At 41.6% G+C, this 24,170-nt stretch overlaps 1 protein-coding gene and 1 long non-coding RNA gene across 2 annotated transcripts in view; one reads left to right on the top strand and one right to left on the bottom strand.

Moving 5' to 3' along the window:
- The window catches only part of LOC122734435, a 102,221-nt gene extending 89,595 nt beyond the window's left edge, over positions 1 to 12,626 (top strand). The window contains exon 3 of the long non-coding RNA XR_006354063.1: positions 12,502 to 12,626. This is a non-coding gene — a long non-coding RNA (uncharacterized LOC122734435). The remainder of the gene's footprint in view (positions 1 to 12,501) is intronic.
- Positions 1 to 24,170, bottom strand: part of TRAPPC9 (trafficking protein particle complex subunit 9) — a 994,996-nt gene that overhangs the window by 10,939 nt on the left and 959,887 nt on the right.

The following is a 24,170-nucleotide window of genomic DNA, read 5'->3' as shown; positions in this document are numbered from 1 at the left end:
AGAAAATTCAAATTCCCTTGCATGGCATTTAGTGTTTTCTATGATCTGACTCCATGCTTACTTTATACCACCACACCAGGCACTCTCTGTTCAGGCCATCGGGACTACCAGATATTCTTTGATCTTACTCTGTCCTTTCCAGTCTTGGTGTTTTTTTAAGCACACAGTACCCCCCTGGGATGGATTTCCTCCACATTGAGCCCCATGGTGTGGACTCCCTCTAATCGCTACCTCTTGAAGACCTTCCCTTCTTTCTTTCATTTTTTTTTGGGGGGGGGGGTCAAAGAGGGTTAAGTGACTTGCCCAAGGTCACACAGCTAGTAAGTGTCAAGTGTCTGAGGCCAGATTTGAACTCAGGTTCTCCTGAATCCAGGTTCTGCTGAATCCAGGGCTGGTGCTTTATCCACTGTGCCACCTACCTGCCCCCTCTTCCCTTCTTGCAAAATCCATCTCAGGGACTGCATCCTTCAGGAACCTCTCTCTAAACTCCCCTCTTAGAAATGATTCTTCCTTGTCCAATTTCTCCTCTCCTATACACTTAGAACATTCTGATTATATTATATTTCTTTCTTTATGTCTCATCTTATGTCAGATTTCAAGTTCCTTGAAGGGCAGGGATTTTACTGTGTGTTTTTAAAAAAAATCTTTGTATACCTGTGGTAAAATATGAAAGTTTTTAACAGTCGGTTAGGATAACTGAAAGACGCCAGTTTTTCAAGGACCACCCTTTTGGGGAGGAGATGAACAGTCCGCCTGCTGCGCATGTCAGACTGCCTGCCGGGTACAGTCCGCCTGCTGCGCATGTCAGACTGCCTGCCGGGGTTTTTTTGACTTCCGGGGTGGAGAGAAGGGGAGTAGCCTTTTTTTGCCGGCTTGGCGGGACTCCTGGCGGCGCGGGACAGACGGTCTGACTCACTCCAAAGGTGGCCTAAATCGGTTTGGTGAGTTTTTATAAGGAATATAGACTAAGCCTAGATTTAAGACGATTTGTACTGTATTTCTATTTTCCTATCCTTCTAATCAACAACACCTTATATACAATAAAGGCTCTATCTAGAAAACCAGAAGCTTCTTCCATTTACTAGTCTGGGAGATAAATTAAGGGAAGGGTTAAGTAGGGGAGATTTATGATCTAATATCCAATTTTAAATCTCACATACCCCATGCTGAGCACAGGCTCTTCAACATATCAGGTTTTACAGTCGACGTTTGCTAACTTCTTTGTAAAACTGAATTCTCAAGATCTGTCCTTGTGAACTGAGTGTGTTGCAGTCATGTCCAGCATCCCAGCCTTCAATGACTGCCTTCTGAGTGCTGATCAGCTGGTACACTCAAGAAAAAATCAGAAATGGACCTTCTGTATGAAATATTTTATTTTTACTGAGGCAGGAAAGTGGGTCACTGAACCTAATCTGAAGCAAAAAAAAAAAAAACCCACCCCAAAACACCTTTTGTTGCTTAGAGAGGTAAGCTTCAGTTATCTGGAAAAGCCTTGTTTTCTGACAGCATTGGGTAGATGAGGTTTGAATGTGTTACATGTGAATGGGCTAATTTTATATTTGTTGACAGGTTGCTCTGTAGTCAGTCAAGTAATTTCTTAGATTCGTGCTTTGTTTTTCCACAGATTCCTCTGGGGAAAAAAGGAAAATCATCAGAGAATTCTAGGATTGCAGAGTTGAAAGGGACCTCAGTGGTCACCTCGTCCCACACCTCCCTGATGGACGATGCTTTCCACAACATCCTTGACCATGGCCACTCCATAAATGCTTGCTGACAGTGTTCTCAGAAAAGCAGTGGCTCAGGCTAGGAATGATGATTAACCTTGTGTTGACACCCAGCTGTGGTGTTCTTGCCAGTATACCAGAATGAGAATGATCTTTGAACCCCAACTCCAAAAGCTGTCCTCAGAGGGGTTGGGGGGCTTAAATTCTATTCAGGGATGGAGTTAATTACATTTGTGGCTTCTGCATCTAGAGTTTCTAGGAGGAAGTCAGGCCCTGCAAACATTCTGTAAATGGAACTGGCTTGCTTGGAATGAAGCTGATTTTTGCTTATGTTATTTATAGATCTCCTTCAGCATTTTTTTCCCTGGAAGGAGGCTGGGAAGGGGAAGGCTATCAAGGCTATGTTAAAGTCAGTGTAGTGGAGTGACAAGTGTGCTGGATTCAAATCATAGCCTGGGGGCAGCTAGGTGGTACAGTGGATAGAGTACCGGCCCTGGATTCAGGAGGACCTGAGTTCAAATCTGGCCTCAGACACTTGACACTTACTAGCTGTGTGACCCTGGGTAAGTCACTTAACCCCAAGTGCCTCACCAAAAACCAAAACCAAACAAATCATTGCCCTGTTATTTGCTACTTGTGTAATGGTGGACAAGTCAATTCACCTCTCTTAGGTCTCAGTTTCCTTATCTGTACAATGAGAGGACTGGCTACACAATCTTTAATGTTGCATCTAGCTCTACCTTCTGGCCCAGGAGAATCTGGGGCTATCTTAATACCCCCTCTTCTCCAGGGCTATGGTGGGGAGACAGGCAAATGTTGGTGGAAAACAGAAGAAATTAGTGTCTTATGCACCAAATTGCCACACAATGTATATTTGATATGTACATAATTTCACACTTAATTTCTTAGAAGGAAAAATATTAATAGCAAAGACATTTTCTCACTGAAGCACTATTCACAACTGGCAGATCTGATTTCCACACTGGGTTCCAGCTTGGGAAATGCTGCTCTAGCAGAAAGTGCCCTGGATTTGTGAGTAGGAGTCTTGGTTTGGTGACCTCAGCTCAACCAGTCCCCAGTTGTGTGACCTTATTTACCACTCAAGTCCCTTCAGCAGTGTGGGACGAGGGGAAGAACACTGGATTGGTAGTCAAAGGACCTGGGTTTGAATTCTGACTCTGTTCCTTATTATCTGTGACCTTTGGAAACTGACTTTTCTTTCTCTGGGCCTGTTTCCTCTTTTTTTTTTTTCAAAGGGTGGTAGAGGTGGGGAGGGGTTGGACTAAATGATCCTCTAGGTCCTGCCTGGTTCTTTAATACTTCTGTGTGGGCAGTCCCTCCAGCAAGGAAGATCAAAAGCCACCCATGTCTTCCTTATTGGTGAATTCCTCATCTAAGTCCTCTAATTCCTCCACAAGGAGTCCACCTAACATTGGAGGGACCTTCTTGTCATTGCCAGGATATGAGTGGAGCATGAAAGCCATCCACAGTTACACCATGTTCTCATTACAGGATCAGCCCATAGACATTCTGGTCATACATTTCTGAAGATGTCCTGCTGGCATGTCACTTGCATCCTGTAGCCTGCTTTCACCCACCATGTGCCTCTCCAACATCCTTTGGGTGACCCAAAGCTTTAATTCTTCAGAAACTCTGGTATTCAATGACTCTCAGCACCACCAGGAAAAATACTGATATTGAAAAGATGCTGTTCTAGAACCCATAAATTCTTTCTTGTTGAACCTCAGCTTTCTAATCTATAAAGTGAGGATAATTGTTGGACTATCTACTGCACACCAGTGCCATGGGCTCATATGACATCGTAACTGTTAAAGAAGCACATCTGCAAACATAAATTGTGATATAAATGAGATATGGCAACAATGATATCACCCAGGAAGACAATCCAAGGTGATAGTCCTGTGGATGGGGTTGTACCAAGGTGCCTTTTATACAGGGACCATGTTTTGAACAGTGTGAAGAGGGTACCAAGGGCCGGAGTGATGCCACTGTGCCTTGTTGTCATCAGGCAAGCCGACTGAATGATGATAATAACAAGTGGCATTTAAGGTTTGCAAAGTGCTTTATATAACATCATCTCATTTAAACAACGGAGGTTATTGCTACTGTCCACAGATAGTATCTGCTTGAAAATCCTGGAAAGGCCCAAAAGTCCTTGCTATACAAGTTATAGTTCTTCATTTCTGTTTAGTAATTTATGCTTTAATGACACATTTGCAGAAAGGTTCTGACAAACTGGAACATGTATAGAGAAGGGTAACCAGGATGATGAGAGGGTTGAGGAGCAGGTAGCATGAGGACAGATTGAAGAAACTGGAGATGTTTAGAGTGGAAAAGAGATTTGCTGGGGACAGGGAAAATTTCTTCAAGTATCTGAAGTATGTTCACAGAAGAGGGATCAGCTTTATTCTGCTTGGCCCCCCAGAGGGTACAACTAGGATGACTAAGAGATAGAATTTGGTTAGGGAAACTGATGTAAAGACTAAGAAAGAAAAACACTATCTAAAGACAAAACTTCCTAACGATCAGACCAGGCCAAAAGTGGAATGGATTGTCACGCCAGGGAGGTGGCATATCATTAGAGGTCTTTGTGTAGTGTTTAGGTAACCAACGAGATGCCATGATGATGGTTATGGTGATGATAACTATAATAATTGCATTTTATAGTATTTTAAGGTTCATAAAGCACTTTACCCATATCATCTCATTTTATCCTCATAACAACCTTGGGAGGTAGGTACAATTATTCTCCCTCTTTTATAACTCAGGAAACTGAAGTAGACAGAGTAAGTGACTTGCTTAGGGTCATACAGCTAGTAAGTTTCTGAAGCCAGGTTTGAACTCAGCTCAGGTCTTCTTGTCTCTAGGCCCAGTATTCTATCCTCTGTGCTTTGGAGCTGGTATGAAGGGGATTCCTTATAAACTATCACTCTGAGGTTCCTTTCTTCTCTGCTATCCTGATCCTAGTCTTCTAAATCCATCTTTTTTATTGGCCTCTCACAGCAATTCAGTGAGAGGACACAGAATTTCTTATTGTCTCAGAGAGATGAAGTAACTTGGATAGTGTGATACAGTAGTAGGGTCTAGGAAAAAAACGACCATATTAGAAAAAAATCTTATTTTATTTTAAAGGAAAAAAGCCCAACATCTTCAGACGTGCTGTTAAATATTAACTTGCTAGGCTAAATGCAGAGTTAAAAAGCCAAGCCTTAGTGAAAGCAGTAGGGGAGACTGTCTTGTCTTATTCTACCCAACAAACTGATAATGAAAGCCCCCTTATTCCAAGAGAGTCTTAAATTTTATTGTCTTCTCTAGGTTTATGCTTGTCTCTCTTCAAATCAGGAGATTCTGAGATCTTTCCATTCCAGATGGAGCAAGCTGATCTTAAACAAGAGCATGGCTATTTCCCAGTGTTCAAATAACCAAAAGATAGGTAGTACAACTGTTGTTAGATACTTATTCAGATGAAAGAAACTGAGGCTGAGACAGGTGGTGACTCTGAAATCATAGAATTTTAGAGGTGGAAGGGACTTTAGAGGTCAATCCAGCAGAAACGGCTTTCAGGAGCTCATTAGGAATCCCCTTTATAGCATCCCTGACAATCTAGCTTGAAAACCTCCAGGAAAGCTCACTGACTCCCGAGGCAAATCATTTCACTGTGAAACAGCTTGGCTTGTTATGGAACTTGATGATTTTCCCTACACTACTCCTCTGGCTATCCTCTGGAGATGTGCAGAGAACATCTAATCCCTCTCTCATGTGCTTGACGAGTAGCTCCCCAAACTTCTCGCATCATGAAAACCTGTGAGGAACATGCCATCCTTTCTACTTCAGTCAGTATTACCACCTCCTGCCAATGGAGCAACGATGGGCACACACCTCAGAAAGACTTATGGGATAGATAACAAATCTGAGAGAAATAAATCAAACTTCTCAGTTAGCCACAAAACTCATCTCAGGATGGATTGGGAACAGTCTACTAACAGTTCTTTTAACTGGGCCGATTAACCATCTTCAGACACACAACATCAAAAGCCTAAAATTCACCCGCACCACCATCAAATGCAAGCTTTAAATAGCCTTATTTTCATTCCTTTGTTCTGGAATCTATCTAAGCACAAATGAGTCCTTCTTCCCCCCACCTTACACAATGCTTGTATCTTTGCAATGCATTCATTTTGTTCTATTTGAAATTACTTGAGTCCATGCGTTATCCTTCCATTACAATTATCTGCTCCTTGAGGGCAGGGAGCTTGCCCTATCTATCCCTATTATTTCCACACATACAAGTGGCCCTAGCTACTGTCTTTTGCCATAATCAGGGCATATCTGTGTTCAGTTCTAGGGACTGCATTTTAGGAAAGATATTGACAAGCTGGAGAGTGTCCTCCCAGGGGAGGGTGACAAGCATGGTGAAGAGGCTAGACAACAGGCCATTCCAAGGATTGGTTGAAGAGGAGGCAACACAGTACATAAGAGGCACTGACTCCTGAGTCAGAGGACTCAGGTTTCAATCCCAACTCTGCAGGTCATCTAGCTTTTCTGTGCATCAGTTTCCTCATCTGCAAAATGAGGTGTCAATCAGAATTTATGGCAGTAGATAGAAACTGAGAAGAGCTTCCTGGCAAGGTGGTCAAGTTTGAGCTACGGAGGCTATCTGGGTATTGGGATTCTTTTCGATAATTGAGAAAAGAATGATCTCAAAGCTGAGCTGTGATGTATTTACTTCTTTTTTTTTTTAAGTAAGGCAATTGGGGTTAAGTGACTTGCCCAGGGTCACACAGCTAGTAAGTGTTAAGTGTCTGAGGTCAGATTTGAACTTAGGTCCTCCTGACTCCAGGGCCAGTGCTCTATCCACTGTGCCATCTGGCTGCCCCGATGTATTTACTTCTGAGACCACCTTCCTTCCAACTTGGTTTGGGAAGGAAGAGACAGAAAGAGAAACACAGTCCCTCATGACTACTAGCAAAAAAGCAGCTAGTATTTACTTATTTCACCACACCCTTCTGCATTCTTATATATGTCAGTGTGTCTGATGAAAGCAAAATCTGGTAGTCACCTAGAAGAAATGAGGGGGTTGGACTGAATGGTCTCTAACAGTCTCCTTTCCAGCCTTTAAATCTAACACCTATGATTTTATGTTTAGTTTGGAGAGGAGAATAGAAGACTTAAGGATGACATGATAACTGTCTCAAGTGTCTGAAGTGCTGCTGTGGAAAAGAGAGATTAAATTTCTACTGTTTAGTGCCAGAGGGCAGAACTAAGAGTAATGAAGTCACAAGGAGGAAGATTTCAGCTTACTGTAAGGAAAAAAAAGTTTTTCCTGACAATTGGAGCTGTCCATAAATGGACTGGGCTACCTCAGAAGGGAGCACTTCAGTGACAAGCAGTTAGGGATGTTCTATAGCAGATTGACAATTCAGGCTCAGGATGGACTTGATGACCCCAGGGAACCTTTATAATTCTGAAATTTTGTGAATATGAAATATGGTGCTTCTCACTTCAATGATCTCTTCGATTTCACACCTTTAAGAAAGAGCTTTCAGCTTTGAATCAGCAGACCCCAGTTCTAATCGTGGTGCAGCCACTAATTGTCCCACTAAATGTTCTGAGAACTCCTGATTCCAGTAAGAGGAAGGAGGCCTGAGAGAAGACCTTGCCTGGTTTCCAATCCCCCTCCCCTTTTATTTTTTCAGCATCCTAAGCTCATTTTCAAATTTGTTATGTACCTTCCTTCCCTAAGCCTGTTCCTTCTGCTCCCTTTTTATAGTTTCCCCCCTTTTCTGACTCCTCCAGCAGCTAACATCTTCTTTTCACTGTCTGAATAGAGGCTTCAGATTCATTTCACACACACACACACACACACACACACACACACACACACACACACACACCCTTGCTCTGTTTGTTTGCCCATTCTGAGCTTGCCAGTGTTGTGTTTTTTTTTAATTGTAAATTCAATTCAAACAAAAGACAGACATGATAGCTGTCAGCCTCGGTGTCTCCCAGGGATGGTCACCATGCAAATGCTGAATTAGTATTCTTGCTGTCCTTGGCTCCCGACAGACAGCTTTGCAAGCAGAGCAGGTCCTCTGGCCCAGCCCAACACCTGCCCTTTGTACTGGGAGACAAGGGCCCTAACAAGCTCACTCCACAGCAACCACAAATACTGTCAACAGAGTCACTGAGCTGGTCATAATTGAGCATCAGCCCCAGGATTTAACTCTTTGCATAAACATAACACTAATAATCATAACAACTAACATTTCTAAGGCAATTTGCAGTTTACAAAGCACTTTCACAGACATTATCTCATCTGATCTATGTTCTAATGTCCCTTCCAGTGCTGACTGGAAAATGATACCATGGGTTGAACTGTGAGCCTAGGAAACAAATGCCATCCACTCCCTATTCAAATGGTTTTTAGCAGGTAGTAGAGCTTCTATCACTAGTGCCTGACAACAGACATAAATCAATAAGAAATGCAGTGCAATTGATGGCAACTAAATGTTTCTTTCATAAAGAGATGCTTCGAAGGTGCTGAATGGGATAGGAATCAAGAAATGAGTGTAGTCTCAGGCAGTAGTAGAAACCAGTGACCAAGTTAAGTCAACACACTCTTGTGACCTACCATAATCTCAGAGCACAAATTAGAAGGGTCCCTTCCAATTCTAATATGATATGTTCTATGATTCTATATGGAGAAAGAAGCATCAGACAAAGTTGGGAGGGACTTCAGAGACCATCTAATACAATCCAATAACCAATCAGGAATACTCAGTACAACATCCCATATGAGTGATCATTTAGTTGCTGCCTGATGATCTCTAGTGATGAGGAATTCAATACCTCAGGAGGTAACCCAGTTCTTGTGGGACTACTTTGATTTCTGGGAAGTTTTTCCTTTTATCAAGTGGAAATCTGCCTTCCTATAATTTCTATTCATTATTCCTCTTTCTGCTTCTTGGGACCAAGAAAAGCAAATATAATCCCTCTTTTGAATGAAAACCCTATGGACATTTAAAGACAATGTTTACCTTCATTCCCACTCCCAATTCAGTCTTCTTGGCTATAAAGATTGAGTATAGAGCCAGAGATATACTGTATGAGGATTGTTTGAGGACAAGCCCAGCTAGGTTTGGAGAGGTTCATCATCAGGTTGACCCCTAGCTATGAGGTTTTGGGTCTTGATACTCCTCAGGGACCATCTACTAAGATAGAGAGTAGTTCTGATCTGCATTGGTGGGGGGGATCATCCATACAGATAAAATAAATTATAGCTGCATCAAGTATTGAAGCATGTAAGATAAGCACTTTGGTTTGCCATTTAATATCTATTAGCGAAGCTGTAGTTGGGGTTCTTGCATCAGGTGAGACATTGGATTAAATATTTTCAGAGGCCCCTTCGAAGTATTCTCATTGTAGGTGCCCTCAGAGATGACACACATGTATACATACAGTATACTACTTCTTACTCTACCAAGTCTCTCCCACATGTGCAGACAGTTTTAGGGTTTAGATTTAGAGAAACCCTTTAGGAAGGGATTCTAAGTGAACTCTTAGTCCAATACTGTCATTTTGCATATGAGGAAACAGAGGCTCTAGGGCACACAGCCAGTTTTAGCAGAGCCTAGGTCTTCTGAATCCTCGGTATTCTACTTTAGAATACTTCTTACTGGAAGCCAGTGGATTGACCTTGACTTAAGAAAAAAAAAGCCAGGTACCTCCTGGACCACCATTGTGTTACAAGGTAAACTTGGTAAGCTTTAGATGCAGAAGCAATAGGAAAGGGGATCTAAAGCTTTGCTCTCAGCATTTTGCCATAAGAAAAGAGACAAGGCAAAGTGAAGAGTTACTTGGTCAGGTTTACAAAGCCAGAGGTTTTAAGAAACCAAAAGCAATAATTCATATTTCTATAGTACTCAACAGTCACAAATTGTGTGCACAGACATTGTCACTGATCCTCATAGTTCTTTAATGAATTTTCCTAGAGAACTTTCTCTGGATCTCCCCTTTACCTTCCTTCTAATCTACCTTATACCATTCTTTTAAAATGGACATCATAAAATGTATGCTCTTTGAGAGAAGGATCATAGATAGGATCACACACATAGATCTAGAAGAGACAGTAAATGTCATTCAACTTCCCCAATGTCTCTCCTCTTTTACAGATGAGGAAACTAAGTCTCAGAAAGGATAAGTGATTTGCCCAGGATCACACAAATTGTAATTGTTGGAAGCATGACTTAACCCCTGGTTTTCCTAACTCTAGGGCCAGCACTCCACTCATTGTACTATGTCTTTCCCCCTTCTCCCCATCTTTTTATCTCCCAAAGAGTCTCGCACACAGCCCAGTAAGTATTTGTTGCACTGAATAAATCTATCAAGTATGTATGACAAGAATTATGTCCCCCGTTTTACAAATGGTGATACCTTACTGAACTGAACCTTGGGTCAAATAGTTAGGAAGGGACTGAGCTGGGAATTGAACCCAGATCTCAGGTCGACTCTCAGAGAGGCTTTGAGTCTCTTGTAGAGAAAAAAAAAATCATCTGTTAACACCAAAATCTTCAGAGGGTCACATGCCAGATTATTTTTTTCTCTTACTACAGGCTCTGCTCCATGCCTTCCCTAGAGCTTCCTTAAGGCAAATGTTGGGTGGCCATCTCCCAGAGGGTGCCCATCATTTGGACAAAGGGTCGTAGGGCAGTTCTGGGGATGAATATGTTTATTTTCTGCCTCACTCATGCAGAATAACTTGTTTCTCAAATCTGCTTCCTCCAAAAAACTCTCTCTGACTAATCTTGACCCTCTGTCTTTGAATCCCTAGAGTATTGATCCACTGAGCCACAAAATTTCATATTTGATTCTGTGCCATTTTTCTTGTTTTCTGGTCATTAAATATCCTGTCACCCTAACTATAACAAGAGTGACCTGAGGGAAGGAAGGGGACTTTTCTTCACTTTCTTTAGGAAGGCAGCCAGGTATGGTTTAGTGTAGGTACTGGACAGGAGCCCAGGGCTGTGGTCTTCGTTCTGGCACTACCTTGCAGTGTGATGTTGGGCAAGCTTCTACCCCTTTCTATGGCCCAGTCTCCACATCTGTAAGATGAGAGGGTTGAATTATATGGTTTCTGGGTAACCTTTAGGATTTAGAGATGGAAGGAGCCTTGGAAATCATTCTAGTCTAACCCCCTTGAATTACAGATGGGAAGACTGAGGCCCAGAGTGAATTGTCTGTGGTCAAATTGAGAGTAAGCAGTAGTGCTCCTGCCGGAAAATTATGGTTTCTATGAGCCACTGAGTGCTCATAGAATAGGGCCTAGCATACAGCAGGTGCTTAATAAATGCTCAAAAAATGTGACTGAATATGCTACAGATTGGTCACAAGAGCCACCACACATTTTTGTTTCTTTCAGTAGAATATAAGCTCCTTAACCATTTCATTTTTGGCTTTGTATCCCCAAAATTGAGGAGAGTGTCTGATACACAGCGAATGCTTAATAATTGCTTATTGCTTGATGGATTGGTTTGGTGATTTTTAGCTTGCTAAAAACATTTCACATTTATTATTGAATTTCATACTCAGAAAAATTGATGCATTTACGGGGACAGCTATCCAATCCAATCTAATTAGCATTTATTAAGTGTCTACTCTGTTCAAGGCTCTATGTTAGGCACAAAGATAAAATGAAAAACAGTCCTTATTCTTAAGGATCTCATATTCTACATCTTACAATTGAGGAAACTGAGGCTCAGAGAGGGCAGAATGACTTGCCCAATGTCACAATCACAGGCCTGGGACTCAGTCATGTGTCTTCTACCTCTAAGACCAATGCCCTTCTCATGCTACTACAAACAGGGCCATTACATAAGGCAACAACCTTGAAATAATCAAATTTCCCAAGTGATCTGGTGCTAGTCCTCTCCTTCACTGCTACAAATGGATTCCTCTGTATTGTGCTCCTAGAGAGACTTGCTCAGATTTCATGGCTAGGCCCAAGGCTGTAAAGGTCATTTGATTCATCCTGACTTTTCTCCACCAAGGGAAAGAAAAGATGGTGATGGACTGAGTGGGCATAAACAGTTCAATAAGAAATAGATTTCACTTGAAGTTTTTCAAGGAAATTCAAGATCTGTTCAATGCCCAGTTCCTGACTTTGACATTAGCAATGTGACCCTGGGGACACAACTTCACATACTTCTCCTCTCTACCCACCTTACAGAACTACCATGAAAAAATCCCTGAAACTCTTACAGCCCCATTTAAGTGAAAGCTGTTATTATCATTGTATTCTTATGACATTCCATTTTATCCTCAAGGGAAGCCATTGGTTTTCCATGAGATAACAGCATAGACTGCAGCTGGGACAATTTGTGGTTGGCTCTGAGATAATAAACAATTAATCACAATGTCCTGACCAGACCCCATCTGGAGTAATGTGTCTAGTCCTGGGTGCTACATTTCAGGAAGTAAATTGACAATCTGGAGTCTGCCCAGAGGACGGTGACCAGGATGATGAGACTAACTCTTACTAGGATTAGCTGAATGAAACAGGGGTATTTAGCTTAAAAAAATGTAGTGGGAACACAGTGGATTGGGAAAGTCTGTCATTGGAAGGAGAGAACAGTGTCTTGTATTGTTTCAAGGGGGATAATCGGAAAGTTCTAAGGTGGAAATAAGGTGGAAATTTGAGTTCAACAGAATCAACCAATCGATTGATCCATTAACACTGATTGTCTACCTTCTATGCCAGGAAGAAGAAAATACTTCCCAATAAACTGAAAAACCTCAACAACAGAAGGGCCTCAACCAGGGAGTAGTTTCTTGTTACTAGAAATATTTAAGAAGAGGATGTTTGACCATCTGTCAGGTTTGGACTTGTAGAGACTGGACTAAATGACTTTCAATTCTCTTTAAAATTTAATGTGCTGCTCCTCTCTCTCTTATGTTCCTGCTTCCTCTCTCTGTTGGAGCCTTTCCACTGTGATGACCATGTTCCTGTAACTTCATGTTGGGTGTGATTTAGCAGAACTGATGTGGTTTTGTTTACTTCTGGCTGGCACTTGCATCTTGGAACCCTAAGGCATTCTGTCTTCTGTGTATGTGTGTGTGTGAGGGGGGGGGCATGGGAACAGGGGTCGTGGGGGATACAAAGTTAAGCCCCTAACACAAACAGGGACCATGAATAAAATAGACTTGGAACAGAAAGGGACTACAGTGGTAATTTTGTCCACCCACAGGTAGATAAAGTGAACTGCTCAAAGTTACACAGATACTAAGTGGCTGTGGAAGGATTCAGAATTGTTTCTGACTACAAATCCAGTACTCTTTGATGACACCAGAGTTAGAACAGAGATACAAATGCTGAAAACAAAATATTACCACTTCCCCCACAGCAAGGCAGCTCTTACCACTAAACAACAAGCAGGTTTCCCCAAGTCTGATTTGTTTACTTGTATGACCTAAAGTCCAGCCAATCAAATTCAAAGTAGCTTGTCTGGTCACCCAGGCCTCCCAAATGAAAGGGAAAGAGCAGGTGTCACAGTCTGGATTGTTGTCACTGGTTCCATTAAGTAAAAGATACAATCATGTGCAAATCAGTGGAGGGTGGCTGGTTCATTAAGCCCTTTTTGTCCTAGGAATTATTTGTGTACTTCTGTGAGGTAGAGAGGCCTGGGTTATCAAATTATCTGCAGAACAAGATACCTATAACTATTGGAGCTTGGTGAAGCCCAGATACTGCACTAGAAGATAGTGATACCTTATTAACCCTTGACCATCCACTGTGGAGTTAAGCAATGACTTGTTTGGGTCATGGGAAGATGAGAACGGGAGATCTAAACCTGAGGAATTTCAGTTTCTCTTGCAAGTGAGGCTCAAAAATGATGTCAGGCTAGAGAGAAAGGACCATAGCTTCCATTTCTTTTGCATTTTCCAAAGAATGGAAGGTGCCTAGCATATAAGGCACCTAGTAACTCATGTTTATATAGTACTTAGAGGTTTAGAAAACAGACCTGTATTGCAAATTGTATAATTAATGGAATCAGTATTATCCCCATTTTACAGATGAGGAAACAGCCTCAGAGAGGAGTTATTTGCCAAGCATCACATAACTCATAAATGTTCATGATGGGATTTTGTGTTCTCAAAATGACTTCTTTTTAATTAAAAAAAATCTGAACTTAGGAAACACTAAGTTAAAATGAACATTTCCATATACATGGAAAAACAGAAGAAGACTGCATATGAAACTATGCATCCATACATAGAACTTGTTTTTATTTTATTTTAAAATATTTTTTGAGTGAGGCAATTGGGGTTAAGTGACTTGCCCAGGGTCACACAGCTAGTAAGTGTTAAGTGTCTGAGGCCGGATTTGAACTCAGGTACTCCTGATTCCAGGGCCAGGTGCTCTATCCACTGTGCCACCTAGCTTCCCCTTGTCTTTATTTTTAAGTATAAAATAATTCAACACATAATTTTCAAAGCTGGCCTTTCTGTTCTCTTCTCATTTTTCTTTTTTGAGCCCTCTCTTTCCCTTTCTCTCCCACCTCCTCCAAATTGAAAAGAAAAGAAAAGCCTGTTAACAAAAATGCATAGTCAGGCAATACAGATTTCCATGTGGGCCATGTCCAAAAATGGATGTGTGCATCACCTCTCTGGCAGGAAGTGGGTGGCATGCTTCGTCATTGATAATGGGGAGCTATGGATGGCTATTGCAATGATCAACATTCTTAAATTCAAGGTAGCATCACTATATAGTTTCTGCTAGACTATATATATATATATATATATATATATATATATAGAGAGAGAGAGAGAGAGAGAGAGAGAGAGAGAGAGAGGGAGAGAGAGAGAGGGAGAGAGAGAGGGAGGGAGGGAGGGAGGGAGGAGGGAGGGAGAGACTCTACAGACTACATGAAGAATGCACACAATTCTGGGATCTGCTTAAGGAATGGCCTAAATAAACTAAAGATGGAATAGGAGTGTTACGTGGATGGTCAGAGGCCAGAAAGCCAGGCCAAATGATGATAGGGTGAAAACACTGGGAATTGTAATGATTGGAATGACACCACCTGCTGGAGACTTACTGTAGAAGAGTTCCGCCCATGAAGCGAAGGTCTTTGAGGACAAGACCAGGAGTCTTTTCTTTGGTGTCAGGAAGTGACTCTGGCTAGTGGGAGGAAGAAAGAAGAGACTGGCGCTAAGTCTCGCTCTCTTTCCTGAGGACGCTGGTGGAGAAGGGAGCTAGAAATGCCCTCTCCCTTTAATAGATAGGAATCTAGGCCTTTCCTTCTCTCTTTACCAAATTCTTATTCTCCTTAATAAATGCCTAAAAGTCTAACTCTTGCTAAAGCTTATGATTTATTGGCGACCACTCATTAGATATTTTAGACAGTTTAGCTAGAATTTTAGCCCTTAACAGAATTTAGGTTGTAGAATATTTAGTAAGGGACATGATCTCTATTTTTAACTAATTGAAAGGTTCTAAGTTGGAAGGGAGCAGAATTAATAGTTGAATTTTTAAATTTTCAGTTCCAAATTCTCTTTCTCAACCTCTTCCCTACCCATTGAGAAGACAAGAAATATGATGCCCATTATATGTGTGAAGTCATGTCAGATGTATAGTAGAATTGATCTGTATGCTGGTAGAGGGTAATTTATAGGGAGACAAATTTTATTTAACATAAAAATGAGCTACCTAAAAATTAGAACTGATCAAAAGCATCTGCCTCAGTAAGTGGCATGTTCTCTGTTCCTGGGAGTGTTCAGGCAAATGTTGATGCTCTCTCACTGGGGCATGTCTTAGAAGAAAACGCTTCATGAAAAATGGGCTTTGACTAATTGATATCTGAAGTTCCTTTCAACTGGGTGCTCATCATTCTGATTCTAGAATGAATGTCTTGGCCCAGGAGAGGCTCACCATCTTCCTCTAGTTATTAGAGAATGGGAAAAGAAGAACAATATTGTCCAAGGCAGAAGTTTGTAACCTGAAGTCTGTGAACTAGTTTAAAAATTTTGTTTAGCTACATTTCAAAATAATTGGTTTCCTTTGTAATCCTATGTATTTAATTTTATGCATTTAAAGATATTATTCTGAGAAGGCATCCACATAAGTTTACCTAGACTATTGAAGGGCTCCCTGACACAAAGGATAAGGACCCCTGGTGTAGGGGCATACATAAACAACTCAGAGAGGAAACAGTCTAGGCAAAAAGAATAACTCCTGGGGCAGCTAGGAGGTGCAGTGGATAAAGCATTGGCCCTGGATTCAGAAGGACTTGAATTCAAATCTGGCCTCAGACACTTGACACTTACTTGCTCAGGTAAGTCACTTAACCCTCATTGCCCGCCTCCCCCCCCCCCAAAAAAAAAGCTCCTGGTGGAAAGCTCTAGCTCAAATCCTTTTACCATCTTTCTCCTGTGGGTAGAAACCTTTCCCCATCTCTGATATCCCATAGCACTTCCAATAAAGCTCTGGGAGGCACTTACTGCACTATGGAATAGGATATGGGATTTCTGTTGCATTGCTGACAATCTCCCTCTCTTCCCAACCCAATCTGTGAGCACCAGCGGGTAAGGAAGTGTGTTTAAAAGTTGAATTCCTCCCAGTGCTGGGCATGGACTCGCACAGAGTGGGTACTTGTTGAATCTGGCCAGCCTCCTTGATCTGCAGGGACGTGCAAACCTTGGCTAAACTTCAGGTCCAGCTAGGCCCCTGCTTAACATTCTGTTGGCTGGAAAACTGCTTTGTCAGGGCAAAGGTCTATTTTCTCTGACACATCTTTTGGTCATGATTTATTAAGAATATCATGGCATTCTCCTCTGGGGCCTGCAAAGTTCTCTCTAAAAAGTACAGTAAAACCCACATGAGCATTAATGATAATAGTTCCCATTTCTATAGCACTTTAAGGTTTAAAAAGGGTTTCCTTTGGAGGCAGCTAGGTGGCGCAGTGGATAGAGCACTGGCCCTGGAGTCAGGAGGACCTGAGTTCAAATCCGGACTCAGACACTTAACACTTACTAGCTGTGTGACCCTGGGCAAGTCACTTAACCCCAATTGCCTCACTTAAAAAAAAAAAAAAGGGTTTCCTTTTCAACCCTGGGAGAGAGGAACATAGGATTTAGAGCTTGAAGAGACCTTAGAGGTCATCTGGTCCTAACTCCTCATTCTTTAACTGAGGAAGTTGAAGCTGGGAGGGCAAATGACTTACCCAAGATCACAGAGCTACCAAGTGGCAAAGCCAGGTTTTTCTGGCCCCAAATACGATGCTTTTTTCATTGGAGCGTAAATATTATTACCTCCATTTTCCCAGTGAGATTTCCTTGGCTGGGAAAAATCTGTTGATGACTCTATTTCCACATAATTGTTTTTCTTGTAATCCTGTGTATTTTATTTTATGCACATAAAAACATTAATTTGATAAGTGGTCCATAGGTTGGTTCCTTTAGATTGCTTTTTTTAAAAGCTCATAACACAAAAAAGGGAAGAACCCCTACCTTAGGGAATAGAATGTTATAGTAGAAGGAAATTTTAGAAAATAAAGTATCAGACAAGATGATCTCAAAGGTTTCTTTCAGCTCCAATAATCTGTTGATCACAGGCCACTGGGGGGGGGGGCGGAGTGGGAGGGTTGTATGTAACCTTTTTGTTGACAGTAGGTTTTATTTGTCCAGCCTGTGGGTGGATGTAGGGTAAACACATTACCAGGGGGTTTCCAAGTAGGCCAGACTGTAGATTCTGACACCTTATAAGAAGTTTGACATTTTATACCCTTCTCTCCTGAAGCCCTGTGGGTATCCACAAAGTAACCATTTGGAATCCCTATTGCTTATAGAAAACAGTTGTCAACACAGGTTTCTTTCTTTTCAGGTCACCACCTGCTTTGTATGATCAGAGACATGCTCCTTACTGAGGAATATCAACAATGAAAGACACCCTGGTGTAGTGGAGACAGCAGTCGCCTTAAGATCAGGATGGGGTTCAGGCCCTAGCTCTTACAGACTTACTGGGAGCTATTAAGCTTCCTAACAATTAGAGACATCCCAAGGTCAAATGAGCTGTCTGAGGAGGTAATAAGGAGTGGCAATAGGTCTCTCCACATTGGGGGGTCTTCCATCAAAGGCTGGATGCCCACTTGTTGGCAGTTTCCTGGAAGGCTTTCTTATTCAGGTATAGGTTGAGTTAGATGGCCACTGAGGTTCCTTTCTGTGATTTTAGGAGCCTGAACAAATCACTGGATCTGAATTTCCTATCTCACAGAGCAGTTGTGAGGGTCAGATGAGGTAATGGTCTGATGGTTCTGTTGCTGCTACTGCTTCACCACCCATGTTGGCACTCCAGAGAAGGTGCCAGTGAGGAGCTCACTACTTGGGACCATGCTTCTTTGTCTCTGGCCATTTTCTACCCTGCCACAGTACACATCCAGCACATCTCATTCTGCCACCACCTCCGCTCCCCTTGCTCTGAGAACTGTAATTCATTCAGTACTACTACTACTTTTGGAAGGGGATGTCAATGGATCGGCATATTGTTTCACTTCCTGAAACTTGCCAGACTAGAACATCCTTCCTCATCTGTCTTTCCCTTTTTTCATACTGTCTCTCTGTATTAGAATAGAAATTCTATAAGGGCAGAGGACTTAGAGTTTGTCTATTTGTATTTTCTATTTGTATCCCTTAGCGTGGAGCCTAGTAGATTGCCAACATTTAATAAATGATTTTTAATTCATCCATGAATTCATTTATCTCTTCATTACTTCAACACAGCTATGACCTTCACTGTTTGGGTATTCTCTCCAGCAGTGCATATTATAAATGCCTCAAGGCTTTCTACATGGTTCTTTTTTTTTTTTTGTGAGGCAATTGGGGTTAAGTGACTTGCCCAGGGTCACACAGCTAGTAAGTGTTAAGTGTCTGAGGCTGGATTTGAACTCAGGTACACCTGACTCCAGGGTCGGTGCTCTATCCACTGCGCTACCTTCTTAACCGTTTTTTACTACAAGTCCTCCTACCACATTACTGGTTTTCTGAGTCAGCTAAGTGGTGCATTGGATAGAGCACTGGGCCTAGAGTTGGGAAGACCTGAATTCAAAACCAGTTTCAGACACTTACTAGTTGTGTGACCCTGGATAAGTCACTTAACCTGTTTGTCTTGGCTTCATCATCTATCAGAGGGGAACACTAATAGCACCTTTCTCCTGGGGCTGTTGTGTGGAGCAAATGTGCTAATATTTATAAAATCATTTAGCACAGTGCCTAGCACAAAGTAGGGCCTGTATAAATGCAAGTTATCATCATCATCATTTCTGGAATTTTAAAAAATATTGTGGATACCAGTGAAACACTCAGACTATGCACTTGTTATTCCTTATTCCTGCTACATGTCTGATTCACATTTCTGCTCTACTTACACTTGTTCTTAATGATTTAAATTATTCTACTTTGTTACACACACACACACACACACACACACACACACACGTTATTATCAAACTGCAGAAATATGGAGATAGCACAACATGGTAGAAAAAGCATTGGACCTGGAACTAAAACAAGAGGGTTTGAGTCCTAGTTGGCACTCTGTGTGATCCAGGGCAAATCCTTTCTCCTCTATGGATCTCTCAGTTTCTTCCACTGTAAAAATGAAGGGGCTGAACTAGATCGGATGTCCCCAACTTTTTCAACATGATGACCCTTTTTTAACATCGAAAAATATGACCCTCATATGATTAGTAGTTAAACAATTAATATATATTAATTAAAATCATGACCACAAGAAGCTATTATAAATTCTGTGATATTTTCAATTAATTTGTATCCCATAAGTCACAATAGCATCTATATACATTTGAAAAACAGTAATACATAAATATTCGTGCAAGACATTCATCCTTCAGAAGGTATGTTTGCTTATTTATTATGCTGGATCCTGCTGCATATTTTGTTGGAACTACATAGAGATGAAAATGACAATACATAGTGTACACGTGGTTTAAAGGGTCGTTTTTGATAACTCAGCAGCCCCACAGAGAGGTCAACAATGCCCTCAGTGATGACTACTGCACTCACAGCCCTTGCACCTGTGCTATGCTCTGACATCTTCCATTTGGAAGGCCCCTCCCAGGCCTGAGCTTCTAAGTTCTAAGGCCTCTTCCAGTTTCAATCTGTTATCTTCTGTATTCTACCAGTCAATGTTTTAATGTCTGGAATTCCCATCATTCTCTGTTCTATAGTCCCCTCTATTTCTAACATTCCATGATTCTCTGAACATTTAGTCCATTACTAGGCACCTAAAGCTATCTGAATTGGTCGTTGTGCAGAAGAGACCAGGAGGAGCATCCAGGGTGGAAGTTCCTGGGCTTTCCTGTGGGCCCTTGGCTGAAGCAATTATAGCATGATGATCCTGTAGGTCTGCCAAGGGAGCCTGCTCTCTACTTTTCATTTCCCCTCATCTCATAGTCACTCTCCCCCTTGTTGGAAAGGTTTTCATCATCCCAGGAACTTGATTTCTTCTTGGACAGAAGGATCAACAGTAATCAATGGTCATGGGTGACATACCCATAGGCCTTTACTAAGGTGGCTAATGAGGCAGCCTGGTTTCAGCCGGATGTTTAAAGACTACCCCCAACTTTAACTGTGGTTGAAAAAATGGAGGAATAAATGTCTCCCAAAGTTGAAGGGAAATGACTGACGTTTGCTTAGCTGTAATTTAGTACATCTATGTCAGAAAGAGAAACTTCAGCTCAAAATAATCAAAGTCCACCCGAGGTAAAGGCTATCCCATGCATGACTGAACACCTTGTTACAGGAAACATTTAAGGACATGTTAGATGAGCACCTGTCAGGAAGGGTTTCTTTGAGATTTCGAATAATTCTAGGATTGTTTGATTCTATGGGTTTGCCAGAGGTCACAGAGCTAGCTACGAAGTGGCAGGTTTGAACCTGGGTCTTATCTTTTTACTGTTTTAATTTCAAGTCCTCTGCTTTTTCTACTATACCTTAGGTCCTCAAATTGGAATGATTTACCATTACCATTGAGACAGTGAAGGAACATCATAATTTTACAAGCCATTACTGACGCTATCAATAGGACATTTTAAAACATTGTTAGGGAACTGGCCTAGTGGCCTCTGAGGAGGTTCCTTCTAGCTCTGAGATCCTATGATGTGTTACTCACAAAAAACCTCTTGAGGGCAGGTATCATTATTATCTCCATTGACAGATATGAAAACTGAGGCCTGGAGAAGTTAAAAGGCTTTCCTAAAGTTTCACAATGAGTCACTACAGAATCATAGACCCTTAGAATTAATTAGAAGAGGCCTTAGAGGTTAACTATTTTAACTTCCTAACTTGTGAATAAGTTTTCTCTATAGCATCACCGAGAAACATGTTTGAACATCACTGGTCAATAATCCAGGAGATTTGCTTCATTGCAAAACACTGGGTTATTTTTCTTTATTTTGATCCACAACTTCCCTGTCACTGCTGACTACAACTTCTCCACATTAGTCCCAGTTCTGCCTTCTAAAGCTATTTAGGGTATATTCAATCTCTTTCCCAAAAACATAGCAAGTAGTCACATAGAAAACTAAATGTTAGAACAGAAAGAAACCTTAGAGATCATCTAATCTAGTGGCATTGAACTCAAATAGAAATGGGGGCCACCAACCCATACATAAAGATGCCTGCAGGCTAAATATTGACTTGGCTTTGAAATATATTATCTATGTTTTATTATATTTTAATTTTAATTTATTTTGTTACATATTTCTCAATTAGATTTTAATCTGCTTTGGGCTGCATGATATGTTTGATACCTTGGATCTAATCTAATCCCCTAATTCTAAAGGTGAAGAAACAGGTCCAGAGAGTTGATGTAGCTTGTTACCTGGTCAATGCCATCTTCAAGCCACATTCCTGCACTAGAGACTCCAACTAATAGTCTTGGGTTGGCTTCTGTTTTGTTTTTGTGGGGGAATGAGGGTTAAATGACTTGTCCCGGGCCACACAGCTAGTAAGTGTCAAGTGTCTGAGGCCGAATTTGAACTCAGGTCCTCCTGAATCCAAGACCGGCACTTTATCCATTGGGTTGGCTTCTAATCAGTGATCCTTTGTCAGTCTGGTCTGTCCTAGGCACCTACACTACTATGCCCATGCCATCTCCATACTAAGTTGATCCAAGCTTACAGCACATGCTCCCTGCTTTCCTCAGCTCTTCTATAGCCTCTAGCTCTAGGAATAATAATTAAATCAATACTACCAGTCCTGGAAAAAAAAATGCGCCAATCAATGGTTCTATGATCCCATTCTGTGACTTCACTGATCAAAACACTCCTCCCTGGCCACCAACTCCAGTATAGATACTGTTTTCTACTATGAGAATGCGAGTTCCCTAAGACAGAAACTGATTTGCCTTTTCTATCTGTATCACCAGAACTAAGTACAGCATACAGCACACAGTAAGCACTTAATAAATGCTTTTCCTTTCATTAACAGTTCAAGGTCACAAAGTAAGTGACTTTATTTTCATTATCATTTCCCACCTCGAAGTACTCTTCTGGATTTCATCATACCCCAGCCTCATCCTACAAGATCACATGGAACTTGATACTTCATTGCTGCCCCCTGCCTCTGGTGGTTGTTGGTCCACATAATTGGAGAGGGTGGAAGAGTGAAGAGCTCCTCCCAGGTTCTCCATTTAAGAAGGGTGCCCAGCCAGTCATGTTTTCCTTTCCCAGCCAGCTGTGGCTCCATCATGTTCCTAACCAGTTACCCTCATCACCTTCCATCACTTCTCTGCTTCTTTTTATATATTGCCTTCCCCCATTAGATTGTGAGCTTCTTGAGAGCAGGGATTGTCTTTTGTTTCTCTTTGTATCCCCAGCCCTTAACACAGGGCCTGACACATAGTAGGTGTCGAATAAATGCTTATTGATTGACTAAAGTGGCAGAGCTGGTACTTGTACCTGAGTCTTTTGCAAGTCCAGTGCTTCTTTCAAGTGGATGATTTGCCATTTTCAGATGGGACAGTGAGCATCTTCTTTCATTCCCAGCAGTATCAAGAGAAATCTTTCAATAGTTTGATATTTACTCTTCTATTCCTGAATCTAACCATGGAAAAAGTAGATTCACTTCCCTCTGATTTCACACAGTGCTTTACATGTATGCTCCCTATAAATTTATCTTGATCTGTTTCCATTTATTAAGCATCTTCTGTGTCAAGTGCTGGGGATACAAAGAAAATGAAAATGGCCCATGCCCTCAAGGACCTCACAAGCTATTTGGGGAGACAAAAGGCAAACAATTATTCTATACAAACAAGCTAGTTACAGGATAAATTGGAAATAACCACAGAGAGAAGGCACTAGTACTAAGGGAAGCAGGGAAAGTCATTGCATTAAGTGAGATTCTAGCTGAGAATAGAGGCAGAGGCAAGTAGAGGGAGAATTCCAGGGATGGGAGACAACCAGTGAAAATGTACAGCTGGAAGTGTCATGTTGGTGCAACAACAAAGCTAGGGTCACTGAATCACAGAGTATTTGGGGGTGAGTAAGGTATAAGAACACTAGGAAGGTGTTGAGGTGGGGGTGTAGGTTATAAAGGGCTCTGAATGCCAAACAAAGGATTTTCTATTTGTTTCTAGAAGTGAGAGGAAATCACTGAACTGGGGTTGGAGATGTTATAGTTCAGACCTTGTGCTTTTGTCACTTTTATGTCACTTTGACAGCTGAGTGTAGGATAGACTAGAGTGAGGAAGAGAGGCTGGGAGACCAACTAGAAGGTTATTGCAGTGGTCTAAGAATGAGGTGATAAAAGACCTATCTCAGTGAGGTGGCAGTGTCAGAGGAGAGAAGAGAGCTGATATGAAAGATGTTGTGAAGGTAGAATCAACTGGACTTAGCAACAGATTCAATATGAAGGGGGGTGGAAAGAGAGAGGAGTTGAGGATGACACCTAGATTGCAAGCCTCGGTGATTGGGAAGTTGGTGGTAAACCTTAACAGTGATGGAGAAATTAGGATGACAGGAGGGTTTGGGGAGAAAGATCAGTTTTGGACACGATGAGTTTAATGTGTCTATGGGACATGTGGTTCAAGATGTCTAACAGGCAATTGGAGATGTAAGACCAGAGGTCAGGAGAGGTGAGAGCTGGATAAATAGATCTGAGAATCATCTGTGTAGAGGTGGTAATTGAATCCATGGAAGCTGATAACTAAGAGAAATAGTATAAAGGGAGAATAGAAGAGGGTTTAGGACAGAGCCTTGGTGGACATCCACAGTTAGCAAGTACAACCTGGATGGAGATGCAGCAAAGGAGAGGAAGAAGGAGCAGTTAGGTAGGTAGAAAAAGAACCAGGAAAGAGAGGGAGAGGGAGAGAGAGAGAGACAGAGAGAGGCAGCCAAAGAGACAGAGACAGAG

This window comes from Dromiciops gliroides, chromosome 1 (assembly GCF_019393635.1).
Source record: "Dromiciops gliroides isolate mDroGli1 chromosome 1, mDroGli1.pri, whole genome shotgun sequence".
NCBI lineage: Eukaryota > Metazoa > Chordata > Mammalia > Microbiotheria > Microbiotheriidae > Dromiciops > Dromiciops gliroides.
Note: the sequence above shows the minus strand (reverse complement) of the source record. Positions and strands in the feature narration are given on the sequence as shown.